The following is a 23,589-nucleotide window of genomic DNA, read 5'->3' as shown; positions in this document are numbered from 1 at the left end:
TGTTGTTATTACGATTTTTATTACTTTGTGTATTTTCTCATATTCACTAGCATTCTACAATATGATAGAAACGTAAAAGTAAAGTCAATTATTATTCACTTGGAGACTGAAGACAGATTATATGCTTGTCTGAACAGAGCATTCATTTTTCTTTAAATGCTTGAAGAAATGGGAAGGGTTGGATTGCTAAGGTTGTTTTATATGGGTCAAGAATAGGTGGAATCTTTGGGAAGGAGCACATCTAGGAATCCTGTGTAAATGTGCAGCCGATCACCCAAAATGCTAATTTGTCAGGTTATCACATCTTTGTGGCACCAAAAATCTTCATTTCTCAGAACCCAGAACAAAATTGCTCAATGTAGACTGGAATCTGATGCCAGCAATCAGTGAATCTGTATGGCGACGTGGGATTGCTCGTTCCCATACAGAGAGTATGAGCTGCAGGTAAATTCCCTTCTACCTTCCACTTATCAATTGAAAATTATCAGGGATAAATTGTGCATTCCCAATAATTGTCTTGTCACTTGGCCTTTTCAATGTGCCTTTAGATCAGGGGTGCACAACCTTTGTTGGTCTAGGGGCCGCATTGTCACATTGCTCTATTTCAAGGGGCCGCAAAAAAAAAAGTTAATCAGCACTTGTTTGCATCAGCCTATTACACAGGCTGATGCAAAGTAAATGGGGAGGAATAATCACTACCACAGTCACTGCTCCCTCATTCAGTTCTGTTGATTATTGGCAGCAAATTCCTGATTACACGGTGAGATATGCTGACAATAATTGTATGTCTTTCATCCTGATAAAACATGCAAATCAGCCGACAAACGAGCTGATCAACGGCAGTGGCGTGCCTAGGCTGTTTGGCACCCGGGGCGGGTCCTTTCTCTGGCACCCCCCCCCCCCCCAATACTTTAAGAAAATCATAACCCCTCACAGTAGTATTTCCCTCATTGTTTTGTACAGATATTATGCCAACATTGTGCCCCCTTCATAGTAGTTATGCCCTCATTGTGCCCCTCTCACAGTAGTTATGCCCTCTCTGTGCCCCTTTCACAGTAGTAATACCCTATCTGTGCCCCTTCACAGTAGTAATACCCTATCTGTGCCTCCTTCACAGTAATAATGCCCTTTAATAGTAGTAATGCCCATTGTCCCCTTTCACAGTAATAATGCCCAATGTGCCCCCTTCACGGTAATAATGCCCTCTGTGTCCCCTCCATAGTAGAAATCACCATTGTGCCCCTTTAATAGTAGTAATGCCCTCTGTGTTAGTAATGCCCATTGTGCCCCTTCACAGTAATAATGCCCTCTGTGCCCCCTTCATAGTAGTAATGCCCTCTATGCACTGTGCTTCCTCCATAGTAGAAATGCCCATTGTGTCCCCTTCACATTAGCAATGCCCTCTGTGCCTCCTCCAGAGTAGAAATGTCCATTTTGCCCCTCCATAGTAGAAATGCCCATTGTGTCCCCTTCACATTAGCAATGCCCTCTGTTCCCCCTCCAGAGTAGAAATGCCCATCGTGCCCCTCCATAATATAAATGCCCATTGTGCCCCCTTCACATTAGCAATGACCATTCTGCCCCCTCCAGAGAAGAAATTGTGCACCCCTGCTTTAGATGATATGAGAACACAGAGCAGATGAATTGAAGAAGAAATGTGTAATGTTCTGGGGTCAGAAGAACCCCAGAACTTATCACAGGTGTATCTAAAAAAGATTAACAGATCCAGAGTACTGTAGGTCAAAAGGAATGCTTTATTAAACAAATGACTAGGACCAAACAACCAGAATAATCCTGGACAAACAGGTAGGACCCAGTGGCAGATATAGAACCACTGGGCCAAGTGACCAGTTTGATTTAGGGCCAAACCCTAAGGGCGTTATTTTGGTGCTCCCTCGCTGCAGGGAAACGACCCAACCGCTCTCTTCTGGGATGGTCCTGGTACACTTGGCTGAAACCTGCAAGGAAACAGACACGGTGAATAACAAGAGATGAAACCGGCAACACAGGCAAACAAGCAGAACGGGAACCCAAACAAACATGCAACTTAGGACGCTGTTCAGACACAGACCAAGTAACAGGAACCCATGCGGGACTGGATACTAGGAGCATGGCGCTAACTGACCGGACAAACTCAGAGACATAGCCAGGACCCATGCGGGTATGGACCATAAAATACACAGGCAGACCAGTACATGCAACAACTTACAACATTCCTGGACCCCATGCAGAACTAGGTGCATGGCGTCACAGATGAACATACAAAACAATAAGACATAGTAACATGCCTGGACTCCATGCAGAACCGGGTCCATGGCGATCACAGACATACAAAGTACTGAGACAAAGTAACTAAGTGGAAACTCCCAGACAGACTAAGACATGGAGACATTGATGAAATATCAGGCTGACCACACAAGTCAGGGTAGGATCACAAACACACTGGTCAGAACAATGCAATCTGCACACAGCAATCCTGGAGACAGACTAATCCCCAGGGATGAGGCCGACAGGTCTAAACAGCCAGGTCCGTTAAGGCGCCAGACCGCCTTATAATCAGACACCAACACACGGAAACATTAACCCTACATAGACACAGGAAAGACAGGGTACAGTTCACACTAGAAGACTGCAGCCAGTACGTACGCACCACCCAAGCAACCAGCATACATGGGTATTGACCCACAGCCAGTATGCAGAAGCGCAGCCTGCAGCCAGCCTACACGGCAACAAGTGTCACACTGAACTACACTGTGACAAACTGGAGACGAGATCAGAATTTGATCGGTGTGGGTCCGAGACTCAGGATCCCTGCAGATAAGCTGTTAAGGCACAGGGACTTGCCTTCTCCAGATTTCCCTAGTCCAAGTGATGTTACGTTTATCGGTCACATGGCCTTGGCACGGATCAGCCCCATTGAAGTGAATGTGGCTGAGCTGTGATACCAAGCACAGGAAATATACCCAGTAATGTGTCCTGGTATATGCCCCCTCAAAATACAGATATAGCAGGGTTAGCACTCAAACTCTTAACTTAACTTAACAGGGCCGGTTCTAGGTCTTGAAAAGTGGATTTTGGAAATTTTCTGAAAATTTTAAGATTTGCTTCTAAACTTCTAAGCCTTCTAACGTCCCCAAAAAATAAAATGGCATTTACAAAATGATCTAAACATGTAGTAGATATACTGGAAAAGTAAAGTAATAACTATTTTTGGAGGTATTACTATTTATTATAAAAGTAGAGAAATTGAAATTTTGAAATTTGCTAATTTTTCCAAATTCTTTCTAAATTTGGCATTTTTTTAAATAAATAAAAATACATAATATGTGATGATAAAGCATTCTCAGAATGGCCTGGTTAAGTAAAAGCGTTTTAAAGTTATCACCACATAAAGTGACACATATCAGATTTCCAAAAAAATGGCCTGCTCCTTAAGATGAAAAATGGCAGGGTCCAGAAGGGGTTAAGTGAACACTGTGTGTTCACTTTACATGTCTTTTTGTCACCAGGATTTTCAGGTTGTGGCTCCCATATGGGTTACCCCTTTCTGTGGTCTAGGGGGGTGCCTTTGGCCATCTGGTTCCTCACCAGCTTGCAAAACCCCTTGGCCTTTTCCTTCGGGCAGATTCCATACCTAGACATTTGGCTCTTGGCCAACACCTGGGGTCCCAGCCAGAGCAAGATGGGCACTTGCTGTGGGGTGGCTGCTAGTCCTGGTTCCTTGCAGGAGCCTTCTGGTCCAAAGGGATTGAGATTTTGTTATGATGGGCCCTTCACTTAAGTATAGGGTCTGCGATGGATTGTGACCTATTGCCCATTTTTTTGTGTCACACTGCACATTTCTTCATCTGATTACAAGTGCGAAGACAGCTATGATGCTAATTACAGGACATACCTTAGTTTAACATGTCTCCATGGTCAAATTATTTTCAGTCTACTCTAGGGGGACCATCATTTTTGTCCAGGTCAGTTTCATTCGTTTTTTTATTTTTTATTATTCTGTTGAACCACAATTATAAATATCAGATTTTCAGTAAATTTGTGTTTATTATTACGTTTGTCAGTTTCCTCTTATAGTTGTGGGTTTTTCCTTTCTTTGGAAGGGCACTAATAATTTTGTCCATTTGTGTATATAGTTTTAGGAGAAAGTATTCATCAAAATGTGTAATTTACAATGTATATAAAAGTCTACACACCCCTGTTAAAATGTCAGGTTTCTGTGCTGTAAAAAAATGAGACAAAGATAAATCATTTCTGAACTTTTTCCACCTTTACTGTGACCTATAAACTGTACAACTCAATTGAAAAACAAACTAAAATCTTTTAGGTGGAGGAAAGAAAACAAAAAAAAATAATAAAAAAAAATAATGTGGTTACATAAGTGTGCACACCCTCTTATAACTGGGGATGTAGCTGTGTTCAGAATTAAGCAATCACATTCAAAATCATGTTAAATAGGAGTCAGCATACACCGGCCATCATTTAAAGTGCATCTGATTAACCCCAAATAAAGTTCAGCTGCTCTAGTTGGTCTTTCCTGAAATTTTCTTAATTGCATCCCACAGCAAAAGCCATGGTCCACAGAGAGCTTCCAAAGCATCAGAGCGATCTCATTGTGAAAAGGTATCAGTCAGGAGAAGGGTACAAAATAATTTCCAAGGCATTAGATATACCATGGAACACAGTGAAGACAGTCATCATCAAGTGGAGAAAATATGGCACAACAGTGACATTACCAAGAACTGGACGTCCCTCCAAAATTAATTAAAAGACGAGAAGAAAACTGGTCTGGGAGGCTACCAAGAGGCCTACAACAACATTAAAGGAGCTGCAGTAATATCTGGCAAGTACTGGCTGTGTGGTACATGTGACAACAATCTCCCGCATTCTTCATATGTCTGGGCTAAGGGGTAGAGTGGCAAGACGAAAGCCTTTTCTTACGAAGAAAAACATCCAAGCCAGGCTACATTTTGCAAAAACACATCTGAAGTCTCCCAAAAGCATGTGGGGAAAGGTGTTATGGTCTGATGAATCCAAGGTTGAACTTTTTGGCCATAATTCCAAAAAATATGTTTGGCGCAAAAACAACATTACCAAAAGAACACCATCCCCACAGTGAAGCATGGATGTGGCAGCATCATACCAAGGGGCTGTTTTTCTTCAGCTGAAACTGGGGCCTTAGTTAAGCTAGAGGGAATTATGAAAAGTTCCAAATACCAGTCAATATTGGCACAAAACCTTCAGGCTTCTGCTAGAAAGCTGAACATAAAGAGGAACTTTATCTTTCAGCATGACAACGACCCAAAGCATACATCCAAATCAACAAAGGATTGGCTTCACCAGAAGAAGATTAAAGTTTTGGAATGGCCCAGCCAGAGCCTAGACCTGAATTTGTGGGGTAATCTGAAGAGGGCTGTGCACAGGAGATGCCCTCGCAATCTGACAGATTTGATGTGTTTTTCCAAAGAAGAGTGGGAATATCTTGCCAAGTCAAAATATGCCATGCTGATAGACTCATACCCAAAAAGACAGTGCTGTAATAAAATCAAAAGGTGCTTCAACAAAGTATTAGTTTCAGGGTGTGCACACTTATGCAAACATATTATTTTATTTTTATATTCTTTCTTCCCTCGACCTAAAAGATTTCAGTTTGTTTTTCAATTGAGTTGTACAGTTTATAGGTCACATTAAAGGTGGAAAAAGTCTGTGCGATTTCTGAACTCAAGGTGGATTTAGACGGCCAGATAATCAGGCAGATTATTGAGAATGATTGTTCCTGTGAACGCTTGTTCCCAACAATCTGCCAGTCTTAAGAAGAACATCTGATCGACGAGTAAAACACTCATTCACGGGGTGAAACTGTCATTCGTTCAGGCACCTAAATTATCGTTTCTGGGCATCAAATTGTGCTACCTAAACAGTGATCTGCTGGCCCCAAACAATGCAGCGTCACAAAAACCATCCTTCATCCTTATATTGTAGAGCTGATCACTGCATGTACAGTAAATGCAGCTCTTCACCTTCACTGAGCGAGCAGCCTGACGATCTAAAATCTTCCTTTAGTGGGCCATTTTATCAATGATTGACAGCTATCAATGTATGCACATTTAGACAGAGATGGCTGTCAGTCACTGATAGGGCCGTCCACTTTGGCAACTCAGCTCAGAAAAAGCAGAAATTTTAATTCATAAATAACAAGTTTTACTGAACCTTCCCTTATACAGTAAACCCAATCTGCTCAGCTCCTTCTGCTCTATAGCATGCTGTCTGCATCTCATGGGGACAAGTTTCCTTTAAGTTTGTCTAATATTCTTATTCTACTTTCAGACAAATCTGACTGTGGTCACAGAGTTTTTCCTCTTAGGATTTCAAGGCAGCCAACTTTTAAGAAGTGTGCTTTTTCTTCTATTTCTTGTTGTTTATGGAGCAACCATGTGTGGGAATTTCCTGATAATATTATTGGTGTCTACCAGCAGGAACCTCCACACTCCAATGTACTTCTTCATCTCACAACTGTCCATCGGTGACATCTTGGTGATCACAGACATTGTCCCCAACTTACTCCACATCCTAATGAATAATGGGGGGACCATTACTTTTATTGATTGCATGACTCAGTGGTATTTCTTCTGTGCCTCCGAATCATTTGAATGTTTCCTCCTCACAGTGATGTCTTATGACAGATATGTGGCCATCTGTAATCCCCTCCGTTACTCCTCTATAATGACAAATGAATTTTGTGTCAAATTGTCCGCTATATGGTGGTTGTTGGGTTTTATTGTTTCATTTATTTTCACTGTAACACCATCAAAGTTATATTTTTGTGGACCCAGTATTATAGATCATTTCTTCTGTGACCTTGCTCTTTTCATAGAACTTGCCTGTTCTGACAACTTCATTGTCCATTTGGAGTTTTATATTTTGGCTGTTCCAGTTTTAATAATCCCAACCACAATCATTGTAATGTCTTATACTTACATTATTTTAGCAGTCTTAAGGATCCCATCCAGTACTGGTAGACAGAAAGCGTTCTCCACCTGTAGCTCCCACCTCATTGTGGTCTCCATATTTTATGGGACTCTCTTCAGTGTTTATATTGTCCCACCAAATGTCCTGAAACTCTCCATGACTAAAATCCAATCACTGCTCTATACTGTCTTTACTCCTTTAGTCAACCCCATTATATACAGTCTGAAAAATAAAGACATTGGGGAAGCCGTACAAGAGACACTTCATAAACATTTATTTAATAAACATTGACATTAAAGGGGTTATCTGGGAATTTATATTGATGGCTATTAGATTGGTGTGGCTCTGATGCCCAGGACCCTGGCAATCAGCTATTAGAAGAGGCCGGAGAGGTGGGGGTGCTGGGACTTGGACCCCCTCGGATGTGAAAAAGATGACCTACCCTGAGAATAGGCCATCAATAACAGTTTTTGGATAACCCCTTTAATATCTATGTAGGTCTAATAAATATGGCAGCATGGCATGTTACTAGATATAGATACAGTATATTATCCCTTTTTCCCTCTGTACATTTACGGTGATGACAGATGATACAGTAGTTGTTGTACAGAACTCTCATTGAAGGTATGGCACAGGCTAAAGAGCTGACTTATCACCATCAGCAGCAATAATAGCTCTAATATTCAACTGACAACTGGTGGATTCTAGACTTTTAATAATGTGGTCAATAGTGACTGTGGCATCTAATTGGCTTCACAAAAGTTCCTCTGTCAGCCCATTGGCACCCAAGTTACATTATTGATTATAAGACATGGACAGGTGGACTTGGCAGCCTAAGTCAGAGCCTGCTTTCCAGAATATCGCTGAATGGCATTTGCCACGCACTTACCTGTCTGCGGAGAGTTCAGCCGCTATATGGTGGCAAAGCAGGCATTGTTTTTTTGCTATAGCAACCAGTCCCACAGATAATGGGGCTTCTCGACGAATCAACCTCTGTGCCAACGTCACATGATTCCTGCGGTGGGCTATTTAAACAGGCAGCTGCTGGCCAGAGGTGCTTGAAATTGGTTTTCTAAGCCACAATAGATAGCTGTTTATTTGCTACTCTGGTTCACTGACTGTTGCCGGCTGACTTGGACATTTCTTCTGATTATTGATTTTGCCTCTGATCTGACCTCCTGGTATTTGACTCTGCTAGTTTGTGACCTCGCCGTTGCTTGCTGATTTTGTTTCTGATGTTTTCTTCTAGTTTCACTTTGCTATGTACTTGTGTATCTTTTCCCATTTGATTTTGGCCCCTGCACTTAGCTAAGAAGGAACTACCGTCCAGTTGTAGGCCGTCACTTAGGACGGATTGTGCAAGTAGGTACAGTGATGCACATTCATCCCTACCCATTCATCATAGGCATCTTCTCTACAATGAAAAGCTTGTCCAGTGTATTATAGAAGTGATAAAACTATTACATGGTCCCAAATAAAAAAACAAAAACAAAAACAATAAATTTTATTGAAACAAAAAACAAAAACAATAATTGCTGTATTTGTATCCATTATGAGTTATGTGTTTTGATGCCATCTTCTTGGAACAGATAAAAACTTAATAGACACAGGATGTCGTAGACTGGGGGAATGGAGCGGCACCGCGGCAAACAAAGTTGTTTTTAGACAAAAGGGCAAACTCGGCTGCTCTACAGGGACAGTAGAGAAGCTGATGGAATTAATGTATGCTACAGACAATATGTCTCTAGTCCGACCAATGCTGGTTACTATTACTATATTCTTTGGTCTCAATGCCAGGATTTTTGACCTTAGGAAACCTACCCAATCACATATAGGTTGAAAGGATTAATATTTCATATTTGTGTTGTTATGCCTGGGTTTGTAAAAATATCCTCTGAAAACTTGCCGTTCATATTATCCTACTCAGAGATACCTACAAGAAGTTTTGGATTAAATTAGACTCATGCTATACAACCTTTGGATGTAATTAGCTAGCCTCCTGTCAAATGACTGAGAGATGGGTAGGAAGGCTGGCTAAGACCCTGTAAACCACACATGGTCAGATCCCAGAGATTCACCATAAGGAGACCTGATTAACTTTCAGCTGTTTTCCCAGCATACTGTAGATCCATCACCAATCTAATTGGTATTCGATTCACCATTTTATACCTTTTATTTATGTACTGTTTGCTTGTCTGTCTAGCCTTTTTTGATAACTTTTGTTATCTTTTTAGCATTGTATCTTTTTGTACAGTACAGACCAAAAGTTTGGACACACCTCATTCAAAGAGTTTTCTTTATTTTCATGACTATGAAAATTGTAGATTCACACTGAAGGCATCAAAACTATGAATTAACACTTGTGGAATTATATACATAACAAACAAGTGTGAAACAACTGAAAATATGTCATATTCTAGGTTCTTCAAAGTAGCCACCTTTTGCTTTGATTACTGCTTTGCACACTCTTGGCATTCTCTTGATGAGCTTCAAGAGGTAGTCCCCTGAAATGGTCTTCCAACAGTCTTGAAGGAGTTCCCAGAGATGCTTAGCACTTGTTGGCCCTTTTGCCTTCACTCTGCAGTCCAGCTCACCCCAAACCTTCTCGATTGGGTTCATGTCCGGTGACTGTGGAGGCCAGGTCATCTGGCGCAGCACCCCATCACTCTCCTTCATGGTCAAATAGCCCTTACTTTCAAAGTTTTCCAAATTTTTCGGCTGACTGACTGACCTTCATTTCTTAAAGTAATGATGGCCACTCGTTTTTCTTTACTTAGCTGCTTTTTTCTTGCCATAATACAAATTCTAACAGTCTATTCAGTAGGACTATCAGCTGTGTATCCACCTGACTTCTCCTCAACGCAACTGATGGTCCCAACCCCATTTATAAGGCAAGAAATCCCACTTATTAAACCTGACAGGGCACACCTGTGAAGTGAAAACCATTTCAGGGGACTACCTCTTGAAGCTCATCAAGAGAATGCCAAGAGTGTGCAAAGCAGTAATCAAAGCAAAAGGTGGCTACTTTGAAGAACCTAGAATATGACATATTTTCAGTTGTTTCACACTTGTTTGTTATGTATATTGTGGCGAAACCAACCTCGCCACTGGGTTTTGGAGAGGCCTGTTTAACAGCCTCTTGCCTCAGGATTATGGCCCATACTAACTTTTAAACCCCTGAACCTATTCAAGTGAATTTTGGATAGGTTTGTCCCCAAGTTATACTGTTTAAATTGATGTAAGTTATATGTATGGACAATGTAAACTCACAAAGTTGTAACAATTTATAATAAGTGTAACTTGTCAGCTTGGGAGGAATATGCTGGGTGTGTTTCTATTGTGCCATTGTCCCATTGTGTGTTTAAATGGTGATGTCTGTCCTGTTGTATCCACATGTGTATTGGCGATTTCCCTTTGTCCTTAGAGATAATTGGATTGCTCCTCGGTTGTCTCCGGGACAGAGAGGAGGAAACCATGATGCATTGTGGGGATATGTTGTATCTGTCCTGTGTTGCAGTCTCCCTTCTGGTCCTCTGGGGGCGTGAACGATTGGTTGCTGTACTTACATTGTATGTGTTGTAAATTACTGATTGGTTGTATTTCAAACTCCTGTGGGCAGTACTATGTTTGTGGTTTATGAATAAAAGAGGCTGTACTTGAAGTACAGTCAGACCACTGCTTGACCCTCAACACGGAGCCTTTTCTCGTTATTGGGGGGATCCGCTGTATGCTGTTAGAGACTGATTGCCAGGAGTGTAAGCTGATTGTATGCTTTTCCTGTTCGTCTGCTAGCAGTTATTCGGGAGGTTCCAGTTTGGAGTGCTATTTTGTATCCAGTTCGGGAGTTTGGTGTTCTGAAGTAGCTGTGCCTGTCTCTCAGAAAAGGGGCCTATCGCCTAAATGGATTTTAACCCCTTGTCTGCTGAAATGGTCCGTTACATATATAATTTCACATGTGTTAATTCATAGTTTTGATGCCTTCAGTGTGAATCTACAATTTTCATAGTCATGAAAATAAAGAAAACTCTTTGAATGAGAAGGTGTGTCCAAACTTTTGGTCTGTACTGTATATATATATATACACACACACCAGCACTCCTACTAACCCTGTCCCTGCTACACATATATGACACACCTAGCCTCAGCCAGCAGATATAGCAGTCACCAAAGAGTATTGTAGTGAGCTCACTGTGGGTCTGTACCGGCTCAGTTTGGTCCCTTAAAGAGTTAATCCCTACCTCTGCAGGTCACTGGTCAGGAGGAGGTCAGAGCAGTGAAGCTCTGCTGAAGTTGTCAGCCCCTCTCTGTAACAGAGCTCTGCTGCTGTAATGAAGCTAGATGCATCAGGCAGTGAAGCAGCAGAGTGAAGACTGGAGGACAGGTCATGGCCTGGAAAATTCTGCTGGTCAATAAGCAGAGCAGAGAACACAGCATCTCCCTGCTTATTGACCAGCTCGGTATCTTGGGCAGATAGCAGCAGCTGCAGGGGCCAGGAGAAAGGACGTCTGTTTTGTAGCTCTATACTGTTGCAGGAATTTGGCTTCTGCACTTTCTATCTTCTGCTGTATGGGGACTGGCTGAGGAGGAATATGGCTTCTCCTGAGTCTCTGGACTTTACTCACAGTTATCTTCTCAGGGATGCTTTCTTCCTTGAACTTGAGTTGTCTGCTTGCTTCATCCAGCTGAGGCTGCAGGGCTCAGGCTGGGGATGTAGATCAATGTCTCAGCCGAGACAAGATCCTGGTTTGGTTCCCTATCTCTGGGAGATCCTAACATGCACACCCTACCCTTAGCAGGGGGTGGGCTACACTCCCACTACCTTCCTTCTCTCCCCATGCTGCAGGATATGGACGCAGCCCACTCTGCTCACAGAGGGGAAGCTAAGCTGGAATGAACTATTCCAGCTTAGAAATACTAAACTGAATTTAACTCCTTGCTAAAATGAAAATTACAGAAATATACACTTAACATGGTTTATAATGCACAGTTGTGAATGACATAATGTAAAATTACATCAGATGACAAAGTTAGGACTCTTAACTAGAGTTGAGCGAACACCTGGATGTTCGGGTTCGAGAAGTTCGGCCGAACTTCCCGGAAATGTTCGGGTTCGGGATCCGAACCCGACCCGAACTTCGTCCCGAACCCGAACCCCATTGAAGTCAATGGGGACCCGAACTTTTCGGCACTAAAAAGGCTGTAAAACAGCCCAGGAAAAGGCTAGAGGGCTGCAAAAGGCAGCAAAATGTAGTTAAATCCCCTGCAAACAAATGTGGATAGGGAAATGAATTAAAATAAAAATAAAAAAAATTAACCAATATCAATTGAAGATTATGCTAGCTTTAGTGTACTAATAATCTTAATTTTAACCACCTCCGGACCGCCTAACGCAGATTCGCGTTCCGGAGGTGGCAGCGCTGCGCACAGTCACGCATATACGCGTCATCTCGCGAGACGCGAGATTTCGCTCCAAGCCGGCCCGCGCATGCGCATCGCGGGCCGGCAAAAGTTAAAGAACAAGTTAGTCACCAGCCTGCCAGCAACGATCATTGGCTGGCAGGCTGGCGATTTTTAAAAAATCCAATCACAAGCCATATAACAGATCATATTAGTAAATATGATCTGTTATATGGCTTCTCTGCTCCTGTGCTGGTCCTTTTCGTCGGTTGGATCCAGCACAGGAGCAGACTGAACTGTGAGTAGCACCAACACTTCACTGTAGCCCCTGATCACCCCCCTGCACCCCAATTAACCCTTTGATCACCCCTTTGATCGCCCCTGTCAATCACCAGTGAAAGGAAAAAAAGTGATCAGTGTAAACTGTCACTTTTTTTTTTTCACTAGTATTGGCTGTTAGGTTTTAGGGATAGTTTAGGCCCCTTGGTTAGGTAGTTAGCGTCAGTTAGCGCCCACCCCACCGCACCGCAGTCACTTTTATTCGCTGAATAGCGTATCGCTAATCAGCATTTGTACTTTTATAGTATCTGTAAGTGATCAAAACTGATCACGGTCAGATCTATAATAGTATTAGTGTCACTTTAGTTCGCCCTCCACCCAAAACGCAGTGTTTGCCCGATCAGGCCTGATCGGTCGCCCACACGTGCGTTCACCCACGCCCGCCCCACCGCAGTGACAAAAAATATATATTTTTTGATCACTGCACATTCATTTTACACGCACTGCGGCGATAAAAAAATCAGTTTTGATATTTTTTATCAACCGCAGCGGCCTCCGGTACTTCGCTAGCCTCCCCTTTGTAAGACAGGTTTGCTTTTTTTCTTGGGTAGTCTCAGGGAATACCCCTAAATTTAGTAGTCCAAAATGTCAAACAGGGGGTATTCTTCTGAAGAGGCCTACAGGATTCTGACCCAGTCGGATGAGGAGTGGGAACCCTCATCTGATGAATCTAGCGGGTCAGAATATGAACCTGTGGAAAGCAGTGGCTCTCTGACCCAAAGTTCGGACGAGGAGGTGGAGGTCCCTGGCAGCACCAGGCGTACCCGGCCCCATGTCGCTAGACCACAGGTTATGCAGGATCCGCTTCAAGAGCAGCAGAGTGGGGCTGTCGCTGCCGGATCACGTGGTGAGGCATACACCAGCAGCGCAGCCCTCCCTGGACCTAGTACCAGCACTGCCGTACAACATGGTGACGTGGCGAGCACCAGAAGGGCAGTTGAAGCTGGTACGGTGGCACGTGCACTAGTTACCCCGTCGCAGCCACCGCAAAGACAGGCCCGTAGAGCCCCTAGAATCCCTGAGGTGCTGGCAAACCCTGATTGGCAGTCACCAACTTCAGCCGCACCTGTAGTTCCCCCTTTCACCGCCCAGTCTGGAGTTCGGGTTGAGACGGCTCAAATCGGTTCGGCCCTGGGATTTTTTGAGCTGTTCTTGACTGCGGAGCTCTTGGACTTAGTCGTGGCAGAGACCAACCAGTATGCCACACAATTTATATCCGCCAACCCGGGAAGCTTTTATGCCCAGCCTTTCCGGTGGAAACCAGTCCAAGTTTCCGAAATTAAATTTTTTTTGGGCCTTCTCCTCAACATGGGCCTGACAAAAAAGCATGAATTGCGGTCATATTGGTCAACGCACCCGATTCATCACATGCCCATGTTCTCTGCTGCTATGTCCAGGGCACGATTTGAGGCCATCCTCCGTTTCCTGCATTTTAGCGACAACACCACCTCCCGTCCCAGAGGCCACCCAGCTTTTGACCGGCTCCACAAAATTCGGCCCCTCATAGACCATTTCAACCAGAAATTTGCAGATTTGTATACCCCCGAGCAAAACATCTGCGTAGACGAGTCCCTAATACATTTTACCGGGCGCCTTGGCTTCAAACAGTACATCCCAAGCAAGCGTGCCCGGTATGGGGTCAAATTGTATAAGCTCTGTGAAAGGGCCACAGGCTATACCCACAAATTTCGTGTCTATGAGGGAAAAGATCAGACCCTGGAGCCGGTCGGTTGCCCTGACTACCTGGGGAGCAGTGGGAAGACAGTCTGGGACTTGGTGTCACCCTTATTCGGCAAGGGGTACCATCTTTATGTGGACAATTTCTACACAAGTGTGGCCCTCTTTAGGCATTTGTTTCTAGAACGGATTTGCGCCTGTGGCACCGCGCGAACTAGTCGCGTGGGCTTCCCCCAACGGCTTGTAACCACCCGTCTTGCAAGGGGGCAGAGGGCTGCCTTGTGTAACGAAGAACTGCTCGCGGTGAAATGGAGAGACAAGCGTGACGTTTACATGCTCTCCTCCATTCACGCAGACACGACAATCCAAATTGAGCGAGCAACCCGTGTCATTGAAAAGCCCCTCTGTGTCCACGACTATAATGCGCTCATGGGAGGGGTGGACTTCAATGACCAGATGTTGTCTCCGTATTTAGTTTCCCGCAGAACCAGACGCTGGTATAAGAAGGTGTCTGTATATTTAATTCAATTGGCGCTGTACAATAGTTTTGTTCTCTACAGTAAGGCTGGGAGAACACGATCTTTCCTCAAATTCCAGGAAGAGATCATCGAGAACCTCCTTTACCCAGGAGGTTCCGTGGCCCCATCCCCCAGTGTAGTTAGCCGTCTACACGAGCGACATTTCCCCAGTGTCGTTCCTGGTACCTCAACCCAACCGTCACCCCGAAAAAGATGTCGTGTCTGTAGCAGGAGTGGAATAAGGCGTGACACCCGCTATTTCTGTCCTGACTGTGCTGACCACCCTGCCCTATGCTATGGAGAGTGTTTCCGGAAGTACCACACACAGGTACACCTAGCATAGGGATTGCATCTCACAGGACAGGCACACAGGGCTATTAGGGCCCTTTTACTCTCAGCTGCTGCAAACCTCTCCTTTCACCTGGGATAAAGTGCATAACGTACTTCGCCACATCTTTGGGCGATTTGCGCTTTGCACATTGTCCCATGGGGAAGGAGAGGTTTGTTCTATAAAGGTAAAAAAAACTAAACAAAAAAAAAATTACCGGTAAGTAAAAAAGTTAAAAAAGTTTAAAAAAGTTAATATGTTCTGTTCTAAACTTAATAAAGTTATTGCTTTGCGGCCTGGTTTTTTCTTTTTTGTTTTGTTTTTTTTACCTTCCAGGTGGACCAACCGATCGACCAGCTGCAGCACTGATGTGCATTCGGACAGAAGCATTGTGCTGCTGTCAGATTACACGCAAGTCGGTGTATGCGGCGCTGCAAGACGAGATTTCTCCTCTGCAGTAAAAGATATGTTTGCCGAGGCATATGAGCTGAGGAGGTGGCGGTGTTCATATACTTTGGCAAACACTTTGTATATATAAAAAAAAAATCCCGGCAATGATTTATTCATCCACATCGATTGATGTGAATGGAGAAATCTGGTTTGCCAGGGCATACGAGCTGAAGTGGGTATGGATGTTGGGCGGAGCTCCTATGTCCTGGCAGACGCCTTTCCCCTCCTTTTTCTTTTTTTGGCAGAGATTTTTTCATCCACATTGATCGATGCGAATGAAGAAATCTGTGCCGTTCATTTTTTTCTTTCAGCCCAGAGGCTGAACGGAAAAAAAAAATCTCATTACCCGTATGCTCAATATAAGGAGAATAGCAGAAACTCCTAATGCTGGGCATACATGTAATGATTGCGGAGACCCTCAAATGCCAGGGCAGTACAAACACCCCACAAATAACACCATTTTGGAAAGAAGACACCCCAAGGTATTTGCTGAGGGGCATATTGAGTCCATGAAAGATTGAAATTTTTGTCCCAAGTTAGCGGAAAGGGAGACTTTGTGAGAACAAAATCCAAAAAATCAATTTCCGCTAACTTGTGCCAAAATTTTTTTTTTTCAATGAACTCGCCATGCCCCTCATTGAATACCTTGGGGTGTCTTCTTTCCAAAATGGGGTCACATGTGGGGTATTTATACTGCCCTGGCATTTTAGGGGCCCCAAAGCGTGAGAAGAAGTCTGGTATCCAAATGTCTAAAAATGCCCTCCTAAAAGGAATTTGGGCCCCTTTGCCCACCTAGGCTGCAAAAAAGTGTCACACATGTGGTATCTCCGTATTCAGCAGAAGTTGGGGAATATGTTTTGGGGTGTCATTTTACATATACCCATGCTGGGTGAGATAAATATCTTGGTCAAATGCCAACTTTGTATAAAAAAAATGGGAAAAGTTGTCTTTTGCCAAGATATTTCTCTCACCCAGCATGGGTATATGTAAAATGACACCCCAAAACACATTCCTTACCTTCTCCTGAGTACGGAGATACCAGATGTGTGACACTTTTTTGCAGCCTAGCTGGGCAAAGGGGCCCACATTCCAAAGAGCACCTTTCAGATTTCACAGGTCATTTACCTACTTACCAGACATTAGGGCCCCTGGAAAATGCCAGGGCAGTATAACTGCCCCACAAGTGACCCCATTTTGGAAAGAAGACACCCCAAGGTATTCCGTGAGGGGCATGGCAAGTTCCTAGAATTTTTTATTTTTTGTCACAAGTTAGTGGAAAATGATGATTTTTTTTTTTTTTTTTTTTTTTCATACAAAGTCTCCTATTCCACTAACTTGTGACAAAAAGAAAAAATTTCCATGAACTCACTATGCCCATCAGCGAATACCTTGGGGTCTCTTCTTTCCAAAATGGGGTCACTTGTGGGGTAGTTATACTGCCCTGGCATTCTAGGGGCCCAAATGTGTGGTAAGGAGTTTGAAATCAAATTCAGTAAAAAATGACCTGTGAAATCCAAAAGGTGCTCTTTGGAATATGGGCCCCTTTGCCCACCTAGGCTGCAAAAAAGTGTCACACATCTGGTATCTCCGTACTCAGGAGAAGGTGGGGAATGTGTTTTGGGGTGTCATTTTATATATACCCATGCTGGGTGAGAGAAATATCTTGGCAAAAGACAACTTTTCCCATTTTTTTATACAAAGTTGTCATTTGACCAAGATATTTATCTCACCCAGCATGGGTATATGTAAAAAGACACCCCAAAACACATTCCTCAACTTCTCCTGAGTACGGCAATACCACATGTGTGACACTTTTTTGCAGCCTAGGTGGGCAAAGGGGCCCATATTCCAAAGAGCACCTTTCGGATTTCACTCGTCATTTTTTACTGAATTTGATTTCAAACTCCTTACCACACATTTGGGCCCCTAGAATGCCAGGGCAGTATAACTACCCCACAAGTGACCCCATTTTGGAAAGAGGAGACCCCAAGGTATTCGCTGATGGGCATAGTGAGTTCATGGAAGTTTTTATTTTTTGTCACAAGTTAGTGGAATATGAGACTTTGTATGAAAAAAAAAAAAAAAAAAAAAATCATCATTTTCCACTAACTTGTGACAAAAAATAAAAAATTCTAGGAACTCGCCATGCCCCTCACGGAATAGCTTGGGGTGTCTTCTTTCCAAAATGGGGTCACTTGTGGGGTAGTTATACTGCCCTGGCATTCTAGGGGCCCAAATGTGTGGTAAGGAGTTTGAAATCAAATTCTGTTAAAAATGACGAGTGAAATCCGAAAGGTGCTCTTTGGAATATGGGCCCCTTTGCCCACCTAGGCTGCAAAAAAGTGTCACACATCTGGTATCTCCGTACTCAGGAGAAGGTGGGGAATGTGTTTTGGGGTGTCATTTTACATATACCCATGCTGGGTGAGAGAAATATCTTGGCAAAAGACAACTTTTCCCATTTTTTTATACAAAGTTGTCATTTGACCAAGATATTTATCTCACCCAGCATGGGTATATGTAAAATGACACCCCAAAACACATTCCTCAACTTCTCCTGAGTACGGGGATACCAGATGTGTGACACTTTTTTGCAGCCTAGGTGGGCAAAGGGGCCCATATTCCAAAGAGCACCTTTCGGATTTCACTCGTCATTTTTTACAGAATTTGATTTCAAACTCCTTACCACACATTTGGGCCCCTAGAATGCCAGGGCAGTATAACTACCCCACAAGTGACCCCATTTTGGAAAGAAGAGACCCCAAGGTATTCGCTGATGGGCATAGTGAGTTCATGGAAGTTTTTATTTTTTGTCACAAGTTAGTGGAATATGAGACTTTGTATGAAAAAAAAAAAAAAAAAAAAAATCATCATTTTCCACTAACTTGTGACAAAAAATAAAAAATTCTAGGAACTCGCCATGCCCCTCACGGAATAGCTTGGGGTGTCTTCTTTCCAAAATGGGGTCACTTGTGGGGTAGTTATACTGCCCTGGCATTCTAGGGGCCCAAATGTGTGGTAAGGAGTTAGAAATCAAATTCTGTAAAAAATGATGAGTGAAATCCGAAAGGTGCTCTTTGGAATATGGGCCCCTTTGCCCACCTAGGCTGCAAAAAAGTGTCACACATCTGGTATCTCCGTACTCAGGAGAAGGTGGGGAATGTGTTTTGGGGTGTCATTTTATATATACCCATGCTGGGTGAGAGAAATATCTTGGCAAAAGACAACTTTTCCCATTTTTTTATACAAAGTTGTCATTTGACCAAGATATTTATCTCACCCAGCATGGGTATATGTAAAAAGACACCCCAAAACACATTCCTCAACTTCTCCTGAGTACGGGGATACCAGATGTGTGACACTTTTTTGCAGCCTAGGTGGGCAAAGGGGCCCATATTCCAAAGAGCACCTTTCGGATTTCACTCGTCATTTTTTACTGAATTTGATTTCAAACTCTTTACCACACATTTGGGCCCCTAGAATGCCAGGGCAGTATAACTACCCCACAAGTGACCCCATTTTGGAAAGAAGAGACCCCAAGGTATTCGCTGATGGGCATAGTGAGTTCATAGAACTTTTTATTTTTTGTCACAAGTTAGTGGAATATGAGACTTTGTAAGAAAAAAAAAAAAAAAAAAAAAAATCATCATTTTCCGCTAACTTGTGACAAAAAATAAAAAGTTCTATGAACTCACTATGCCCATCAGCGAATACCTTAGGGTGTGTACTTTCAGAAATGGGGTCATTTGTGGGGTGTTTGTACTGTCTGGGCATTGTAGAACCTCAGGAAACATGACAGGTGCTCAGAAAGTCAGAGCTGCTTCAAAAAGCGGAAATTCACATTTTTGTACCATAGTTTGTAAACGCTATAACTTTTACCCAAACCATTTTTTTTTTACCCAAACATTTTTTTTTTATCAAAGACATGTAGAACTATAAATTTAGAGCAAAATTTCTATATGGATGTCGTTTTTTTTGCAAAATTTTACAACTGAAAGTGAAAAATGTCATTTTTTTGCAAAAAAATCGTTAAATTTCGATTAATAACAAAAAAAGTAAAAATGTCAGCAGCAATGAAATACCACCAAATGAAAGCTCTATCAGTGAGAAGAAAAGGAGGTAAAATTCATTTGGGTGGTAAGTTGCATGACCGAGCAATAAATGGTGAAAGTAGTGTAGGTCAGAAGTGTAAAAAGTGGCCTGGTCTTTCAGGGTGTTTAAGCACTGGGGGCTGAGGTGGTTAATAAAGACAGGATGCGAGTATTTTGCATTAACTCTCTTTACTAACTCCACAGCAGTAAAGAAAAAAAATGTAAAGAGTAACAAGTAGATCACTCCGCCGCATAGTATATAAGGGTCATGCTGCTTGTACACTTCCTCTTTCTAAAAGCGACATCAAAGTCCAGGTTGAGCTCGAACATCCAGAAATTCAACGAAAACTGTAACAGCGGTTTCTGGCGAGCAGAACTTGAGGAGACTTCTGGTAAACGAGGTTGGAGGTAAGACCGAACGAAGCTCTCATCTCATCCTATGGGGTCGTAAGATTAACAAACCAGCGACCAGTGGAGGACCTGAAGAGGGTTACGCTGAAAGGAGAGTATAAAATAGGTTAGGTATAGAATCGTAACTATTCACGCTTATGGGCTTTAACGGAATAGTGTAAAATTAAATCATTACAAATAGCGTGCAAATTATCTAGTGGCTAAATGTATGGTAGGTGTAAGTATGTAATACAACTAAGAACTGCCCGTCAGGGAGGCAATACTTAGGGTGAGAAATTCTGAATATGTCCCAAAACAGAGAGATTATTAAAATCGAGCCCCATATCCGACACCTTGAGATTCACTCCCCCAAAGAGTCAGGGTAGGGAATAGAAGGGAGGGAAAATACTCGCCTCCTGTCTTTATTAAAATTAATATTATTAGTACACTAAAGCTAGCATAATCTTCAATTTTAAAACATGACAGGAGGCTTCCTATTTTGCAATTTTAACGCTGAAGAAGAGATGTCCCAGCAGAAGGGGGAGTGCGAAAATAAAAGGTACGGAAAGTAGATTCCCTAGACCAGTCCGCCGTTCGGAGAATATCCGAAAGGGACGCCCCTGCCATTAGGGCTGCTGAAGCCGCCGCTCCGCGAACGGAGTGGGCGCCGAAAGCAGGGTCTATACCTGTGAGGGAAAGGATCCAGCGGATCCAACGGGCCAGCGTGGTGACAGAGACTGGGGCATAAGGGCGCACGTAGGAAACTAGGAGTTGACCCGATGTAGAGGAACGGAGTGAGGAGGTAACCGAAAAATAACTGCGAAGGGTGGACACAACACAGAGCTGCGGGTCGTCTGGAAAAAAGGAATAAGAGACCGACGTCGAACCTGATTTAGTGCGACGAGAGATATGGAAAGTGACTCCTTCAGGGGTCACCTCAAAGGCATCGACATTGAAGGCCCGAACGTCCGACACCCGTCGGAAAGACACAAGACAGAGGAGAAAAGCGCACTTAGCGGATAGTTGGCGAAGGGAGAGGCGGTCATTCGGAGGCCAATCCCTGAAAAAACGGAGAACCAGTCCCACGTCCCATAGGTGATGGTATTTGGGGGCTGGGGGGCGGCGGAGCCGCATGCCGCAGAGTAGGCGACAGACCAGAGGATCTTTGCCGACCGGGAGGTCCCCGACGGGAGTATGGGCTGCCGAAATCGCGGAGCGAACGACGTTGATAGAGCGATAAGAGCGGCCAGAAGAAAACAAGGAGGAAAGAAAATTGAGAATCATGGGAACAGGTGCCGTAAATGGATCGGAGTCCCGTTCCATGCACCAAGTAGACCAGGAGGCCCAAGCTGAAAGGTAGCAGCGTCTAGTTCCCGGGGCCCATGAGTCCCATAAGAGGTCCCTAGCAGTCTGCGATAGTCCGCTGACTCGCCAGGAACCCCGGAAAGAGACCAAGCCACCAGGGGTAGTCGATCTTCCAGGATGAGCGGGTGGAGACATCTTTTGGGATCCGTGAGCAGGTCCTGGAAGGATGGAAGGAGGAGAGGATCCATGTAGGAGGAGGCCAGGAGGTCCGGGAACCATGGTTGACTCTGCCACAAGGGCGTTATGAGAACCAGTTTGATTTGCTGTGTCCGCATCTGGTGTAGTGTTCTCGCAATCATGGAGAATGGGGGAAAAGCGTAGGCTCCTGTCGCCGGCCATTGTTGGAGAAAAGCGTCTGTCGCCTTGCTCTCCGGGTCCGGAAGCCAGCTGAAGAACTGCGGGGTCTGGTGATTGTTGCGAGAGGCGAACAGATCCAGGTGAAAGGGACCCCTCCGGGCTGCCAGGGCCCTGAAGATTCTCGTGTTCAGCTTCCAGTCGCTGACGTCTCTCCAGTGGCGAGAGAACCAGTCGGCTGTGAGGTTGATTTCTCCCGGCAAGTATTCCGCTTGTAACGTGATGTTGCGAGGGAGGCAGTAGTCGAAGATGTTCCTCGTGATATCCGACAGTAGGCGTGAGCGAGCACCTCCTAGGCGGTTGATGTACTTTACTGCGGAGATGTTGTCCATGCGAAGAAGGATGCAACAATTGGAGCTCTCCCGAGCCAGGCTGCGAATCGCGAAGGATCCTGCTAGGAGTTCGAGGCAATTGATGTGCATGGAGAGCTCCTGCGTCGTCCATGCTCCTCCCGTGGAGATGGTTCCGTTGGTGGCACCCCATCCCCACAAGCTGGCGTCTGATTCTAAAATGAAATCTGGAGTGTCTCCGAATATGGCCTTGCCGTTCCAGGCTTGCATGCTGTCCAGCCACCATGACAGCTCTTCGCGAACTTCTGTCGTCACCGGGACGGGTTGAACGTAGGTAGGTCTGTGGCGAAGGTATTTTGCCTTGAGTCGTTGCATGGCCCTGTAGTGGAGAGGACCCGGAAATATGGCTTGAATGGAAGCTGAGAGGAGTCCCACAATCCTGGCCAGGTTGCGTAGAGGGATGGAATCGAGTCGGAGAACTCTGCGAATCTCCTTGCGAATGGTTGCGATCTTTGAGGTTGGTAGCCTCAGAGTGCACGTCGTCGAGTCGATCTCGAAGCCGAGGAATTGTATCGTCTGGGTAGGGGTCAGCTCCGATTTCTGTTGGTTTACCACGAAGCCCAGAGATTTCAGTAGGGATACTGCCAGGTGAATGTGTTGGCGAAGTCTGCGTTCGTCGGAGCAGAACAGGAGGAGGTCGTCCAAGTAGATGATGCATCGAATGCCCCTGGACCTCAGGTGGGCCACCACCAGTTTTAGGAGTTTGGTGAAACACCATGGGGCTGAGCTGAGCCTGAAAGGGAGGCAAGTGAATTGCCAAGGGCGACCATGCCAGAGGAAACGTAGGAGTGCTTGACAGTCCGGGTGCACCGGGACTGACAGGTATGCATCTTTTAGATCGAGCCTGGCGAACCAGTCATTGCTGCGAAGAAGGTCCCGCAGGAGGTGGATGCCCTCCATCTTGAAGTGGCGATAGACCACGTACGCGTTGAGGGCGCGAAGATTGATAACTTGGCGGTATTCTCCCGACTTCTTCCGCACGAGGAAGATGTTGCTGAAGTAACCTCCCTGTTCGTGGACTGGTTGAATAGCCCCTTTGTCCCGAAGCTCGCGTAGCTCCGCGTTGACAAGGTTGTGGTCGAAAGACGACATGTGGATGGGGTGAGGGGGCTGAACCTGAAAGGGGGTTCCCACTAGGTCTATGATATATCCCTGCACTGTTTGTAGAATCCAAGCGTCTGAGCAAAGGGCGGCCCAATTGTGGAAAGAAAGGGAAATACGGCCCGCAGTGCGGGTACATGGTAACAACGGAGGAATATGGGTCCTTACCTGCAGTAAAGCGGGAACGTCCGCGTCCGCGGATTCCACGGCCTCTATCCGAGCCTCTGGAAAAGGGTCGTTGCTGATAATCCCTTGTCGGA

This window comes from Bufo bufo, chromosome 1, assembly GCF_905171765.1.
Source record: "Bufo bufo chromosome 1, aBufBuf1.1, whole genome shotgun sequence".
Classification (NCBI taxonomy): Eukaryota; Metazoa; Chordata; class Amphibia; order Anura; family Bufonidae; genus Bufo; species Bufo bufo.
The sequence above is the reverse complement of the archived record's forward strand: the minus strand, read 5'-3'. Positions refer to the sequence as shown.